Source organism: Astatotilapia calliptera, chromosome 22, assembly GCF_964374335.1.
Source record: "Astatotilapia calliptera chromosome 22, fAstCal68.1, whole genome shotgun sequence".
NCBI classification, from domain to species: domain Eukaryota; kingdom Metazoa; phylum Chordata; class Actinopteri; order Cichliformes; family Cichlidae; genus Astatotilapia; species Astatotilapia calliptera.
The window spans coordinates 8,895,053-8,909,646 of NC_137442.1; the positions used below are offsets into that span (position 1 = coordinate 8,895,053).

At 38.2% G+C, this 14,594-nt stretch overlaps 1 long non-coding RNA gene across 1 annotated transcript; it reads right to left on the bottom strand.

The window, feature by feature from the left end:
• Nucleotides 1–870: 870 nt before the first annotated feature.
• On the bottom strand, nucleotides 871–10,349 carry LOC145423470 (uncharacterized). The gene is made up of 3 exons (XR_013904514.1): nucleotides 9,970–10,349; nucleotides 1,562–7,297; nucleotides 871–1,519 (listed from the first exon to the last, which is right to left on the bottom strand). It is a non-coding gene; the product is annotated as an uncharacterized LOC145423470 (long non-coding RNA).
• Between the last annotated feature and the right edge of the window lie 4,245 nt (nucleotides 10,350–14,594).

The following is a 14,594-nucleotide window of genomic DNA, read 5'->3' on the forward strand; positions in this document are numbered from 1 at the left end:
GCAGCGATTTACTAGCAACTAAAAGGAGGAGCAGATACACCAGCGGCTCATCAGCCGGTGCCAACTGAGGAATGTGAAGGCTGCTGTACAGAGCATGAGGCCACAGATGGAGATATGACAAGCTAATGGCCCCTGAAGACAGTGATCAGCCACGAGAAAAATGCAAAACTTTCCAGAGATATATCAGGCTGAAAGACACGGCAAGACTTTGAAACTATCTATTCATACTGAGGTATTTACTGACTAACAGGAAAAGCCTCGCAGAGAATCTGCAGGGAATAATAAAAATGTTTATGCACAGATTTTTACCTAAAGAGCTTCAATGTGTTCACTGAAACTTGACTGGCCTACGTGGTGGTGATTGTGGAGCCAAAAACTGGTTAAACTCACTAAAATGTTTTTAAAATGTTATTTTTAATGATCCTAATATGAGCAGAAGATTTACAGTGAGCTTTAAAGTGAAGTTGATAGACTGTTAGATCGTCTTAAAATAATTTAATACATGCTTAGGAGGACATTGGTGTTAAATTCTTCAAATATTCTTTTAAAAGCTCTTTTAGCTAAGCCTGATTTCCTAAGAAGTTCATTGATAATGGACAAATCTACAGATCAAATTACATTCTGTGCTAATAAGGAAAGTAAGAGCCACATATGTTCTGTGGTATGATAAATATGTGAGGATGTAACCAGAGGATGCTATTGTTTGCCTTTTTTGACTTATTGTAGTGACTAAAATGACAGAGTGAGGTGATTTATTAGCTTTTTATATTTTATATAAGAACTGATATAAGACTGATATTCTAAAATAAGCCATTAATTATTGTTTTTACAATACTTTTTGTTATGCATGAAGAGGTTACTCTGACTCAGTAGAGCCGTTTTCATTGTCAGGCATTTGTATTTGCCTCCTGTCTTCTCTTACATCTGTTAGCCATGGCTCAGAGAAAAACATTAAAACGTGGTAATTACAAGGGAACGATTGTGTTAAAATAAAGCTTATGATGTTAAAAAAAACAAACCAAAACTTGATGCCTACATAACTTTCCATTATTCTCACCATACCAATGGGACAATTCCTTTAAAAACTATAAAAAGTTAAAGCAGAAATGGACTGAAAAAATTGTGGTACAGTAGAAAACATCTTTTATTGTTAGAAATATCAGCTGGGGTCATAAACTACCTCACTGGGTTACTTGAAGGTTAAACATATCACAGCTGCCCAGCAAATACAGTGGAAAAACTGGACTGTACAGTTTCTGGAGAAATTGCTGTTGCATTGTTGCTACGCACAGAGATCGTTGCTTTGTCTCCTGTAGGTTGAGGTTAAAGTTTGGTAGGGTGTATGTACCCAATAAAATGGCACATACACCCTACCTAAAATGGCTAAAATGGTGTACCTAAAACGTGGCCAGGTACACAAGTGTGCCTAATAAAGTGGCCACGCACAGGTGTACCCAATTAAGTGGCTGACTCCGTTTTTACGCACACGGTGTACCTAATAAAGTGACCACAGGTGTAACTAATAAAGGGGACAGCCATTTAATTAGGCACATAAGTGTACCAAATAAAGCGGTCACAGATGTGCCTAATTAAGTGGCCAGCCACCTTTTCAGGCACACAGGTGTACGTAGTAAAACGGTCAGCATCTTTACAGAGCTCCAGGATGTCACAGCATCGATACCTGACCCACAAAATCACAAACAGCCAGGGACACTAACAGAAAAATAAATAGTAGCTTTATGTGGTAGGACTCGACTTAAGCGGTCAAAGAAGTGCAGGAGACTGATGCTGTCCAGTGTAGCAAGTGATTTATTCACCATTCTGTGGCCCAACAATATTTACAAAGAAACAAATAAGAAACTCAACTCTATAATTAACTCAATTCAAATAAACATAACTGAACTTAAATCAACGGAAATTAAGGTCAAACTGCACACATCTACACTGACCTGAACCTTTCTTCCGAAACACCTGAGTTCGTCTGCTTAAATAGTCCCCTTAATCAAACACTTTCTCCTCTGGACTATTCCATTCAGTAGGTAGGTGAGATGAACATGATTATATTCATCCTCTACTTTCTCCTCTTGACTGGCAACATAAACTCTGGTGTAATCAATACATATCACAACATTAAATCTATTTCTTTATAAACCCTTTAAAATCAACTTTATTAAATTATAAGAATTCTTCCCCTCCTGCGCTTGGTCCCTTCCTGTGACCTCAGATGAACCCAGAAGGTATAAAGCAGGAAGTAGAACTACATTTCCTCCTTTTGCTTCTGGAAGACAGGTAGGTAAAGGTAAGTTCAAACAATACAAATTAACAGTTGAAAGAAATAACTTGTTAACTTAACAAACTTGTATGAATTGATTTAAACCAAGATGTTATATAATCTGTAAAAGTGCAGAACATAAACAAACCCGGGATAGTAGATGTTTGCCTATTGCAGATTACATGTGAAATATGGTTAAATCAAAACAAGAATGTTAACTAAGAATGTAGACAAATGGTCTTCTCACCCACTTTGTCACACTTTAAATCAGTTCCTGTGTGAAAATGAAGGTTTAGTTTAAAAATTCTGAAATTTTACATCATATTGGTCTTTGATTAAAAAAAAAAAGGACTTTTATTTAGAAATTTGACACACACACACTTAGTCCTTGTCAGGGCCTACGACTGTTGTCTGTTGTCCTTCTGTGTTTGTTTGTGAATGACAGTATTTTCAGTGTATTTTGGAACAAGCAGCATTGTGCTGCAAGTAGTTAACGTATGACATCATGAAAATGTTTGTCCAAGCGGCTTATTTTACTCAATCATTGTCAGTTTTACAGCCTTCTTGCTGACAAAGTCATCGCATATGGCTCGCCATAGCACACTGAAGTGAGGTGGTTCAGCTCAGGAGGCATGCCAGAGAGTTTCTTTGATTTATGACTGTAGTGTTTCTTCACAGTGACAGCGCACTGACTCAGTGTGGAAATATTGTTCTTTACTTTTAAGGTTTTTGTTTTGTAAATGACAGATTTGTTAAATGTTAAAGTTTTCAGATCACACTTGCACGTCTTTAAACTAAAAGAAGGGGAAAATTGGAGGTGTTTTGTAGGTAATTATGCAATGTTTTTACCCACGAGCGAGAATGAGTTTTAAAAGTATATTTTGGGAATGTAGTCAAGCTCATTAATAGGGTGGGATTTCTAAATTACCCACATTATCTAAGAGGTGCAATGTTGAAAGCCACAGGCAGCAGCCGCAGTTTGTAACTCATGAGTGTGTGGAGCCAGCTGCTTCCTTTGATTTACTTTTCATTGAAACCAACAGGATCATAACAATTTTTCTAGTTGAAAATATCTCTCCTGTGAGGGGCTTCAGGGTGGCAGTCTGTTTAGCCCTCCACCACTGGCACTGTGCTCTATAATATCTCTAAAAGAATTGCACTCACTCAGGCTCTGTTTCCTCATATAATCACACAAAGGGATTTTTCTAGAAAATGATCGTAAATCACAGGCTGGATCAATACAGCAAGCCCAGGCTGCACTAGCCTGATAACACAATCAATAGGGGTATTTGGATTTTAATTAATACATGACGGCACCTCAGCCCTGAAACAGTGAAATATGACCCCAAACCCTTTTGAAATACACCCTTCAGAGCATCACATACAACCCTGATATCTGCTACAACTCATCAGTTGTCGATGTGATCTGGTACCTGAGGAGCTGAAGGAACAGAGGGCTGCGGGAAAGAGGGGATGGGGGTGAAAATACAAGTGGACACACAGGATTTGAAAAAGAAGCATGTAAAACAAAAGAAGTCAAGATAGTAGAGACAGGATTCAGGCCAAGTGATTCTTTTAAATGCTAACCATAGCATGACAGTAGATAAATAGGGTAATATGAAGGTAATTACATTACTAATGGCATTTCCCATAGGTTTGCATAGTGTTAGTCTTGTATAGTCTTTGTATAGTCTGACATTTTTGTCTTTTAGACAAAATCTGTGAAATAGCAGGTACAATGTTCATCACGTTTGCCATCTTAGTACATCTTTAACTAGGTGCCAGACCAGGGGAGGCAACCTTTCTGATGGCGAGTGCCATTTAAAATTTTCTCAGAAGTCAGTGTGCCATATTATGTGCCATATTAGCAATAAATTTAATAATGCTCTATATGAACAATTACACAATATATAGAACCACTTTATAGAATCATATTTGTTTGCAGATGTTGGCAGCTATCAGTGAATAGTTATCAGCTATTTTGAAACAAAAAAAAAGACCAGCTGTCAGCTACTTAGAAACAGATCCTGGTGTTATTTGTCTCTCAGAAACAGTTCATAACTTCCCTTCAACTCATTCCTGTCACCTAAAAGGTAAACCTGTTTCTCCATCACCTGTTCAGCTCTGATGATTCAGTAAGGACATCTCCTGGTTTCATCTTCATGTTTCCCTCTCACCAGATAACCAAACCATATCATGACCAGCAGCTTTTTTGCAGCTGTGGCTCCAGCAAACATCAGCTGATACTAGAAATTAATATTAAATAAATTCTAACAACAGCTGATCAAGCTTAAACGTGCTGCTGTTGTTTAGCACAACATCCGGCGGTTTCTTCTTTCTGGTGCAAAGTGGGCGATAAACAAACGAGAGAGAAAAGCCGATCAGCTGATCATTGATCAGTTTCATGATTGAAGTAGCAACAGGAGAGAGAGGTGAGAGAATGAGAGGAGAAGAGGCAGCTGTGCAGCGTAACGACAGAATAACTTCAGCTTTGTTTCTTTTTCCATCCTAGACAAACTGCGTCCCCTCTCAGCTCAACACGAAACGCATGATATTTTCTCTGAATGCGGGACGACTCCGTCTTTTTATGGGACGGTTGGCAACTCTACTAACTAACCTTATGAATAAAATAAAGTTCACTATCAGTAACATCAAAGCACCCAACCAGCTGTATAGAAACTCCATCATGCTAGCTAGCACACAGTACGAGTTATTGTAACTGACTGTAAAAAGTCAGCACAACGAAAATAAACTCCACCTAAACTTGGTTTATGTCTGACCCAGATAGACTGCAGGTCATAACTTCTTACCTGAAGTTCAGTTAGCCTGATACTCGGACCGGTGCTGCCTCGGGGCTGTCCTCCTCCTGCCTCCCCTTCCCTCATCCACCTGCTGGCCTCCACCACTTGCTAATTTTACTGAATCTGAGGAAGCACAGCCACCACCAAACAACTTGAGTTATTTTTACACACCGACCAGCATCTGGCTAATCCACCACCTTTCATTGTTCATACCATTACAAAAAAAAAATAAAAAAATAAAAAATCATCGGGCCACTGAGCAAATGCCCGGTATGCCCGATGGCCAGTCCAGCTATGGTCGTGCCATCAGTTAACCCTTCGCGTGCCAAGTGTGGCACGCGTGCCTAGGGTTGCCGACCCCTGTGCTAGACTAAAGGTTGAGCAGAGTATGGAGTTCATCTCTGGTAGATATTTGTTCGTAAACCAAAGTAAACATTTTTTTGACAATGATGATGATGAGGAATTAATTTTTACAATTGATCCCACTTTTTCCAAATGTATGAAAATATGCAATTCTTAGACCTCACCAGGAAATCGTCAGTAATAGTCGAAAGTGGATGAAACCACAGCTGCTCACATTGGAGATCTTTTGTATCATCTAACTCAACTATCTTTCACCTTTATAATCCAGAATATGGAAACGATTGTTGTACACAGAAGGAATTTGTTTCCTAGACATAAACTATATATAAAAGATGGGCTTACAGTAGCTAATTTGACATAACCCATTAGTTTTTATTTTGCATTTTGAATACTCAGCGTTAAGCTTCACCCACACTGGAAGCAACGCGGCGACAGGAGACCACATAAAGTGAATGACATTCAGCAACTGTTTCCCTGTGGCAGGCCTGATGTACCTCAATTTCTCAGTCATTCGTGAAGTTGGTTTTCTTGGTGCAAAGACAGTGACTCCAGATTGCTGAGGCCACAGTGGTTGTAGCCATCTTTTATATACAGTCTGAGTTTTTAACTTGACTAATATACAACCGATTTTTAAAAACCCAAATCATGCTTTTCCTGAAGTATGTCATTGCATAAATGAACTAAACAGAAAATAAAAGTATTAATGTCAAATTACACAAAAACTATTCTTGGCCCCCATAAACAGAAATTCTACTGAAATATATACAATCATAGATTTATTCCATTAAAATGAATGGTTTACATTGTACTCATGTAACATAATTACATGAAAAATTAACACGTACTCAAAAAACTTAAAGTAACCATTTGTGTATTTTAAATACTTTTGTGTATTTTAAAGTGAAGTCACAGTGGAGTCATTAGCAGTTAGCATGTTCTGGCGTTTATATTCACCTAATTAAACATTTGCCAATCACAAATACTGATTAAACCTAATGGTGACAAGTGAGAAGCTAGCATGCGTATTTACTTTAGATTATGACGCTCGGTTCAGAATTTTATGGCAATCGCCTCAATAGTTCTTGAGATTTTTCAGTTTTTCAGTAAAACTGAATAAAGTCAGACATTCATGTTCCTCTGGGGTCCTCCATGAACGTCTGTGCAAAAGCTTTTTTCAATCCATCCAGTAAATGCTGAGAAATAGTCTTATGGAATGACTAGCCAACACCACCATCTCTAACTGCTAGTTCTGCTTTAAAACAAGAGGCCCGATGACTCCACACGGTCACGTCCCTTAAGAGAATCCAGCAATCGTCAAAGCTGAGATGGAGACTCAGACCCAGACAGTCTCCCCTGCAATAGCCAAAACCTTCACTCAGCAGTTATTGTGGTTGAATGGGATCTGGTTCTTCATCCCAAAACACAAAGCAAACGGAGAATAGACCAAAAAGAAATCAAAAGCGAACAAAGAGGGATTGAACGGAGAGCGCAGAGTGACAGACAGCACCAAGGCAGGGCTGTTAGGTTATGTAGACTGAGGGCTGAGTGTCGGGGAAATTTCTGATCGCTTTAATTCACTACACCTAACTTGGCTCGGCTCTTTCCCCCCTTTCTGCTTTTATCTAACACTGTGTTTCTGTATTGATTTTTTTTCTTTATCTTCAAGGCTGGATAAGAGGACACAGAAGTGCGGGAGTGAGAGTGAATGGAGAACTTTCCTGAAGATTGCTGCTATTCTCCGGCTTATTGCCTCCTGTCCTTCATGGTTTCACATGACGTCCCGGGTGTCAGGATCGCCTTCAAGCTGGAAATGAGGAAAGTGATGATACCAGTGGGCTGGGATCAGAAAAGAGGAAATTGGCTAAGGTAGAAAAAAAATGACAAAATAAAGTTAAAGTGCAGAATGACATAAAATAGGTGTAAATATTTGTAAACTTTTGCTGTATGAGGAAACTCAAAGGGTGCACCCATTTAGAGGAGGATGAGAGAAACAGGGACACAGAATAAAACATCCCCTCAGCTGCTGTTTTCTTACACATAAAAGCTTCATAATTATGTGTTTGGGGCTTTGTTGACATGAAAACCTACATGAAAAGCACCTAACGGCAAAAAAGCTGCAGATTTCAGGAAAAAAAGGAAATCATTCCTTCTTAAAACTTGCATGCAGATTAGAACAAAGGAGGCAATAAAACAGAAGCTAATTACAACCTTCATGCACATAAAATCTAAGGCAGGTAAAAGGAAGACTCAGAGTACAATATGCCTTTCCTTTCCTTGTGTGTTTCCTTAAACACACTGCCCTGTCGTAGGACAGAAAATCTTTTGTGGAATAAATAATTTCTTCGGTGAATTAAAGCTACAAGTGTTTGAATTGAAAGTGAAGAGAAAGGCAAAACCCCTGGGTAATAGATTTCTTAAAAGAAAGAAGAGGAGGACTTAAACGTACCAGCAGGATGCCCTTTTCTTATCTCTGAAACAATTAAGCAACACAGTTGTTTAGAATAAGAATAGATTGTTTCAGATTCAGGTCTTTTCCCAGCTGAGTAACAAAGCAGGCTACCTACAGCTAAGCCTTTTGTTTCACCAAGCATCAGCAGAAATAGATTTTCACATCAGCTCTCTTACAAATAATCCAGTTAGCTCTCTCTTAATCTGAAAAACAAGTAAAGCTGGCCCTGCCCTCACCCCGCTTATTATTCTCCAGCTGAGTTCGAATTTCAGCTCTTGCAGCAATGACGAGTGTGCGGACTCAAATATGGATAAAATAATGCCGAGTAAACTGTAGAAAGTCAGCGACGCCTTTTTCTTTTCACTAAAATGAGGTCAAATGCATTATCCCCTGATGATTTACATTTTTAAACTTGTCCTGGTTACAAAAGAGGCCGACAAGTTAAAGACTGTACATCTAAATTAACTTAAAAAAAACATATTCAAAAACTTTTTGAACTATTTTGCTTCCATAACGTATCTTCTTGCACTAATGGAAAGAATATGTCCAAAATACACATTCCAGTTTCAGAAGTCAGTGTACGTCTAATGAGACTATGCTTCGTTTGCATATCTATACATACACTTTTATAAACTTGGCCCTATAACACAATACAAAAGATCATTCTCATAATGTAAGCAATTCCCAAACAAGTGTCAGGGTCATCTCTGTTCGAACAGTATTGGAAAAACAATGGAATTTAATAACACACATTAACAGAAGCTTTCTTAAAATGCATTAGTCTCATATTTGGAGCCAGAAATCCTCATTTAAGTAACTCCTAACTCTCCATTTTTCTTCTTGTTTAGGATTTTACACGAGCGTTTGATATATATCACTCCAAACCTGTTTTATAGAAAGATTTAATCCTTAAAACATTACTACTGTAGGACGAATGATGACTGGAAACAAATCAAAATGGAATCAGTTCCGACCTTTTGCTTTAATGCAAAAATGAAAAATGAAGACTTTGCTTTAGTCAGTATTTACAACTGTGTTTTGACAAATATGCAAATAAGCATTAAATTAAAAACATTTGCATTCTAACAAATATGCTAATTTTCAATATGCAGCAATAAAACTTTCAGAAAACCTACAAAATTTAAACTTAGCGTCAAATATTCAGCTGAGGAGGTTTGTTGGAATTTTAACCTGTAGTGTTTCTGCTAAATGTTGTTTAAGAAAAATCCCAAAATCCCTAAAAATATATAAACGGGAAATTCTGAAAATTTTGAAGACACATTCTAATGAGCGCTTTAAAAACCTAAAAATCCCCCCAAGTACTCGTCTGTTTCCTTTTTTCCCGTAGTCTCGGCTCGGTACTTTTACCGAACAGCTACAAGTTACCCAAAGATAGATACAGATAACATACAACCATATGATTAGTTTGTAAAAGTGCGACACACTTGAGAAGTACATGATTTATCTCCGACTTCTTCATCTGCTTTAATATCAGTAACAAAACTGCATTATAAAGGAAGTATTTCAGTATTAGTATCATAACAGTTTTGACTTAAGCTCACTTTCTTAATAAAGCTTTTAATCTAACACTTCTAGACATAATGGAGTACTTTCAGATCGCCGTATCACCTCCTTTTCTGATGTTAAAGATCTAAATACTTGTTCCACTGCTAGCAGAAAAACATACTGAAGCAGTAAGAGGAGCCCTGCAGGCGACTTTCACACATTAAAGCAACATATGTGAAGATTTTCTAAGCCTCCTCCTTCAGCGTGTCTCTCAGTGGGAGGCAGACAGTGGACAGAATAATTATTAGGAAACTCAACGTAAAGCACACCAGGAGAAACTCATGACTGTCCTCATAACTTAGACCAATAAATGCTCGTAGCCACAGCCTAAATCTTGCCATGCCACATCATCATTAGAGCACAAAACTGGACAAAAAAAGAAAAAAGAAAAACAGTTTCACATGCACTATTATATCAGCGTCAGAGGACTGCGTCACTGCTCTGAACTGTAATTCCCGTATAAACTAAAATAAATCATTTGACTTCTGTGTAATCGTAAATTAAAAGGTCTGGCTTACTCGTGTCCGTGAAAAGTTGCAGATCCTTGTGAAATTTGAAGGAAAACCTCACAAAGATCCTGCAAGCAAATAAAGGTGTTGTCTCCCACCAAGTCAAACAGTAAAGCTCCTCAGCTCTCTGCACACAATGAAAAGGAGATGAGGAAAAAGAGAAAACTAAACGAAAAGGGCCCAGGCTGATTTTTATGTGAATGTTGACTAAGAATGGTCTCCATCTGTGCAAACCAACTCAAACAGTTACTTCCTGTGAGTCACAGTCTGAAGCCTGGAGCAAATCACTGATATTTATCATGCAAGATGGCACACATTCCCAGGGTTATACTTTCTGCTGCTGGTCTCACAGTCAGGCTCTGGCCTGCTGAGAGAGGCTACTTTTCAATCATGTGAGGAGCTGGTTTTTAAAGTTGCAGGTAAGATTGTCTTTATTGATCAAAGGTAGACTGAACTTCTGTGACTTACTTCAGACGTTGTAGGGAACCGTTTTGGGTCTTAAGTATTGCGTAGCACCCGATTAGCAAAAAAGTTCCTGAACTCAGCTCAAGATGCTCGACCAGTAATGCTTTAGCGGCTGTTAGATGCCGTCGTATATAGAAATCAGGCAAGTTAATCAATTTTGTGGCGAGGAACCAAAACTTGGGAAAATCCACAAATATCAACACATTGTTCACTTTTGAAGTCAAGCTTGTGCTACACCTGTTAGCAACATGCTAATGAAAGGAAGTAAGTATAAATATGAGCTATGCACACTAAAATTTCTCGATGATTTTTGGACATATCGTTTGCTGTATACTTATCATGATATTTAGCAGGTTGCACACATGGAGGAGCAGGTTTTGATGGCCATCCAATGATAACAAAACTGAACTGAAGTGATTTTTAGCTAATGTGAATCTGTACTGGATAGTCCTTCTTTGCAATTACAATAATATTATATGATATTAATATTCATTAGTATACCCCCTGCACAGATTTTGTAGACACACTGCGTAAAACAATATTTGTGCCCACTATTCACATTTTAACTGTGGAAATTTAGAACCCAGTAAAAACTTTCCACGAGTCTTTTCTTATGAGAAACACAAAATGCTTCCTTTGTTTCCCAAAGTAGCACTTTATGACGTTCTTCTGCAGTTATTATCGTCCTTAATTCTACCCAAACATACTCAAGAGGTAGCACTGAGGGTACAGCAGATATAAGCAAAAGGTAGCTGCCCTCCACTGATGTGAACTTTTTAGATTCCAAGGTTATTCTTTTGTCTTAGTTCCTTTAAAACTGTCTCGGTATGAAAACCACAGTTGAGCTCAAACATAAGGTCGATGGGAAACTTGTGATTTGTTTGCATTATTTTTGGTTTCCTCTGTTAAAGCTCTGACTTGCTCTTGTTTTGTTGCATTTCGGCACGTTTCATGTAAACCGCTCCATGCTGGGATTTTTCAGAGTTGCTGTCACCCTCAGTCGTCGACCAAACTCCCCCCAACTTTAATGATGCAATAAAACGCAGGACGTAAGTTACGGATAATTGCAAAAGTCATGCTCCGTGGGGCTGGTGTGGTTTATTTGATTAACCTATAGTGACAGGTCAGATGCTGGGAATATGTTTTTCAGGCACATGATCATGGGTCATTTATGACCTCCTGCTGAAGGATAATCAATCGCTGGACAGACAGACAGCCAGGCAGCTGACAAAGTCTGTCATTAGGGTGATGTTTGTGTTATGTCTGCTCCTGAGGCAAAGTAACGGGCAATATCAAGACGCTGCAGAGGCTCGTTGACACTTTCTGACGGGGATGGTGTTTATAGAGAAAAGGAAAGGGAGAAAGAGAGTCGAATTTTCTCACAACAGTGGTATTTAAACCCCGTAAATGCTTCTGTTTCTATACATGCCACACACCCTTTTTCCTCTCACAGCAAAACCATGTCGCAAAATGGCAGCATGTGCGTCAAACAGCCTTTTCAAAGAGAGAGGCAAGGGGAGGGGACAACAGGAGGAGTGGGGAAAGAGAAAAACAAATGTCATGCAATGCAAACAGTAAAGAGAGCCCAGTCTTTACAACAGTTTTACAGCACATCCTGGGCCGAGCTTCAGCAGCTGCCTGCAGACAAACCTTCCCTGCTCGCTGCAGCCTCTGCAGCTCTCTGCTGTCCTCCCAACAGCAACTCTTTTAGAGCTCCTAGTGGCTGTAAGCAGATGCAATTTTGCATTTCCGGTAGTCTAGACATAACCGAGGCAGAGTGGCAGCACAGCTCATTTTGTCCAATGTGCAATAAAAGTTTTACAACAAATTTAAAAAAAGAAAAAAAAGAAACAAAAAAGATTAATTACTAAGTTTATGTAAGAGAAGAATGTTGGTTAATTAAATAGTCACAGCAGGTAAAATACACAGAGTGTCTTTACACTTTAGATTACAGACTATATTTAAAGAGAACATGGTAAAAATCTATAAAAAAAATTGTAATCATTCTTTCAAAAAAATACTAAATACATTTAAAAAAAAATGTAAAGATAAAATCAATTTAAAAAAAAAAAACCTTTAAAATTCTCAATAAAAAATCCCCTTAAGTCTTTAATTTAAAATGAAAATAATTTTAAATAAGACTAGAAAAATTACTTTCTGCAAAACTAAATCAAACAAAACAACAGAACCCCTCCATCCCAAAATATCCTGTCCATCAAAATTATAAACACAAATATCCAACGATACAAAAAAAGGAAATATGCAAGTCCTCAGCAAGGTAAATACTAATATATTGTACTGTGAGAATCCCAGTAAGTGGACCTTGATTTTGATTTTGTCACACACGTTCTGAGCAGTCAAAGTTTAATGTGCGCACGATTTTATTCTTTCCAACTCTTCTTGTTTTTCAACATAATCCACAATTTACAATCCTTGAAGAGGCAATAATGCATTTTCCAGGCTTGTTTGTGGACAGTGAACGTGTCACGTCTTTGACATGCAGCCTGTGTAAATTATCCCTTTGCTGCCGAGACACCCTGGTCTGTTCTGCTGTGCAGCCAAACGAGAACGAATCAAAGAGCTTTCGCAGAGATGATCATTGATTTAATCACATCATCGACTGCAGCCACTTCAGGGCCAAAGTAGCTAATCCATAACCAGCCAAACAGATTTACGCCAACGCCTGCAATCATAGCTAAATGGGGATCAGAAGGTGTCACGCAGCATATCAGCTTCTATCACACCTCAGATGTGTTATGAAGTGTCTCAGTATTGATCAGGAATAACAACGACACGTCCATCGACCACGTAAGACATAACTGTATCGACATGAGAATTAGAGGGATAATTGTTCCTCTGTCATCTAACTCCAGCATGACTGCGCTTCCCTTTCTGTGTGTGAGCTGCAGTAACAAGAGTGACATTAAGACTTTGTTAAAGGACCAAAACTGAAACGATGCTGCTTTAAAAATCCTGCAAGAAAAGGACATAAAATGAACAAAACAGACAGAAATTATGACAGGAAAACCTGATTTGTATCATTTAGATTGTATAAGGAGGCTTTACTGCTCTAACCACTTTGTATATAGTTTTATAGTTTAAAATGGGAATAATGGTACCTCTGGGGGTACACCGTAGTACTACAGCAAGTGTTTTCCTTTCATTTTTCCTTTTTTGTTTAAGTCAATAAAAACATTTTCAGTCATGGATAATTTCCAAAATAATTAAAATACAACAACCCGGTGCAGTGAAAATGAACTGCATGGCAAAATCTGACATATATCCAGGATATTTAATGTTCACTGTCACGTTTTAATAAAATAAAAAGAAATGCAATTTTGATAAACTTTTTATTCCTGATTGTAATAAGGCTGTAAGCTTTCAACTGCTGTAAAGCCTCATCCCAACACATAACGCACTCATGTTAACTGCAAGTTTCTGGTCTTTAAGGCAAAAAAAAAAAAAAAACATCAAAAAAGATTACATTTAGCAGCAATACAAGTGAAAACGAAATATTCACAGAACAGCGATCCACATATTCAGACTGGAGCACTGATACAGATCGTGCCTGGAAACAGGAGTTTGATCACTGCACAGTCACAAAGATCCCCAGTGAGGCACAAGCCCATGCTTCACATTTAATTTTAAATGCATCTTATCATAAATAGTCAGATCTTAGTTTCAGAAATTAGCGATGGATTATGAAACTTTGAACTTCAGCACTGAAGCGTTTTCCAGCAATATGTTTGTTGTTAACAGATCAGACATTGACGCCTCAGTCCTGCGCTGCAGACGCTTTTCTGCACCGAAAATGTTTTGTTCTGGGGGAGGCACTTGGCTGAAAAATGAGGGGTACATGCATTACTGAAAAGCATCTGAGAACTGCTGTTTTTTTTCTTTGCTTTCATCACAGGGGTCTAATTCTTCAAAGGGGTCATAAGATTGTCTGATAACAGAGATTAAAAGAAGTTACATATGCATTAGTTTTATTTTACTCGGCTCTGCTTTATTTCTTGTGAAAAACTTGATAGGTTTTAGCACTTTTGGCTTTTTCAGCAAAGTTTAAAGGGCAAGTGTCCCTTCAGCGTTGCTATTAACGATTCGGGAAGAGTTTGAGAGGCAAATAAGTGTGTGTGGGGGGGTTTCTGACAATTTGCCATGCTTGTTGT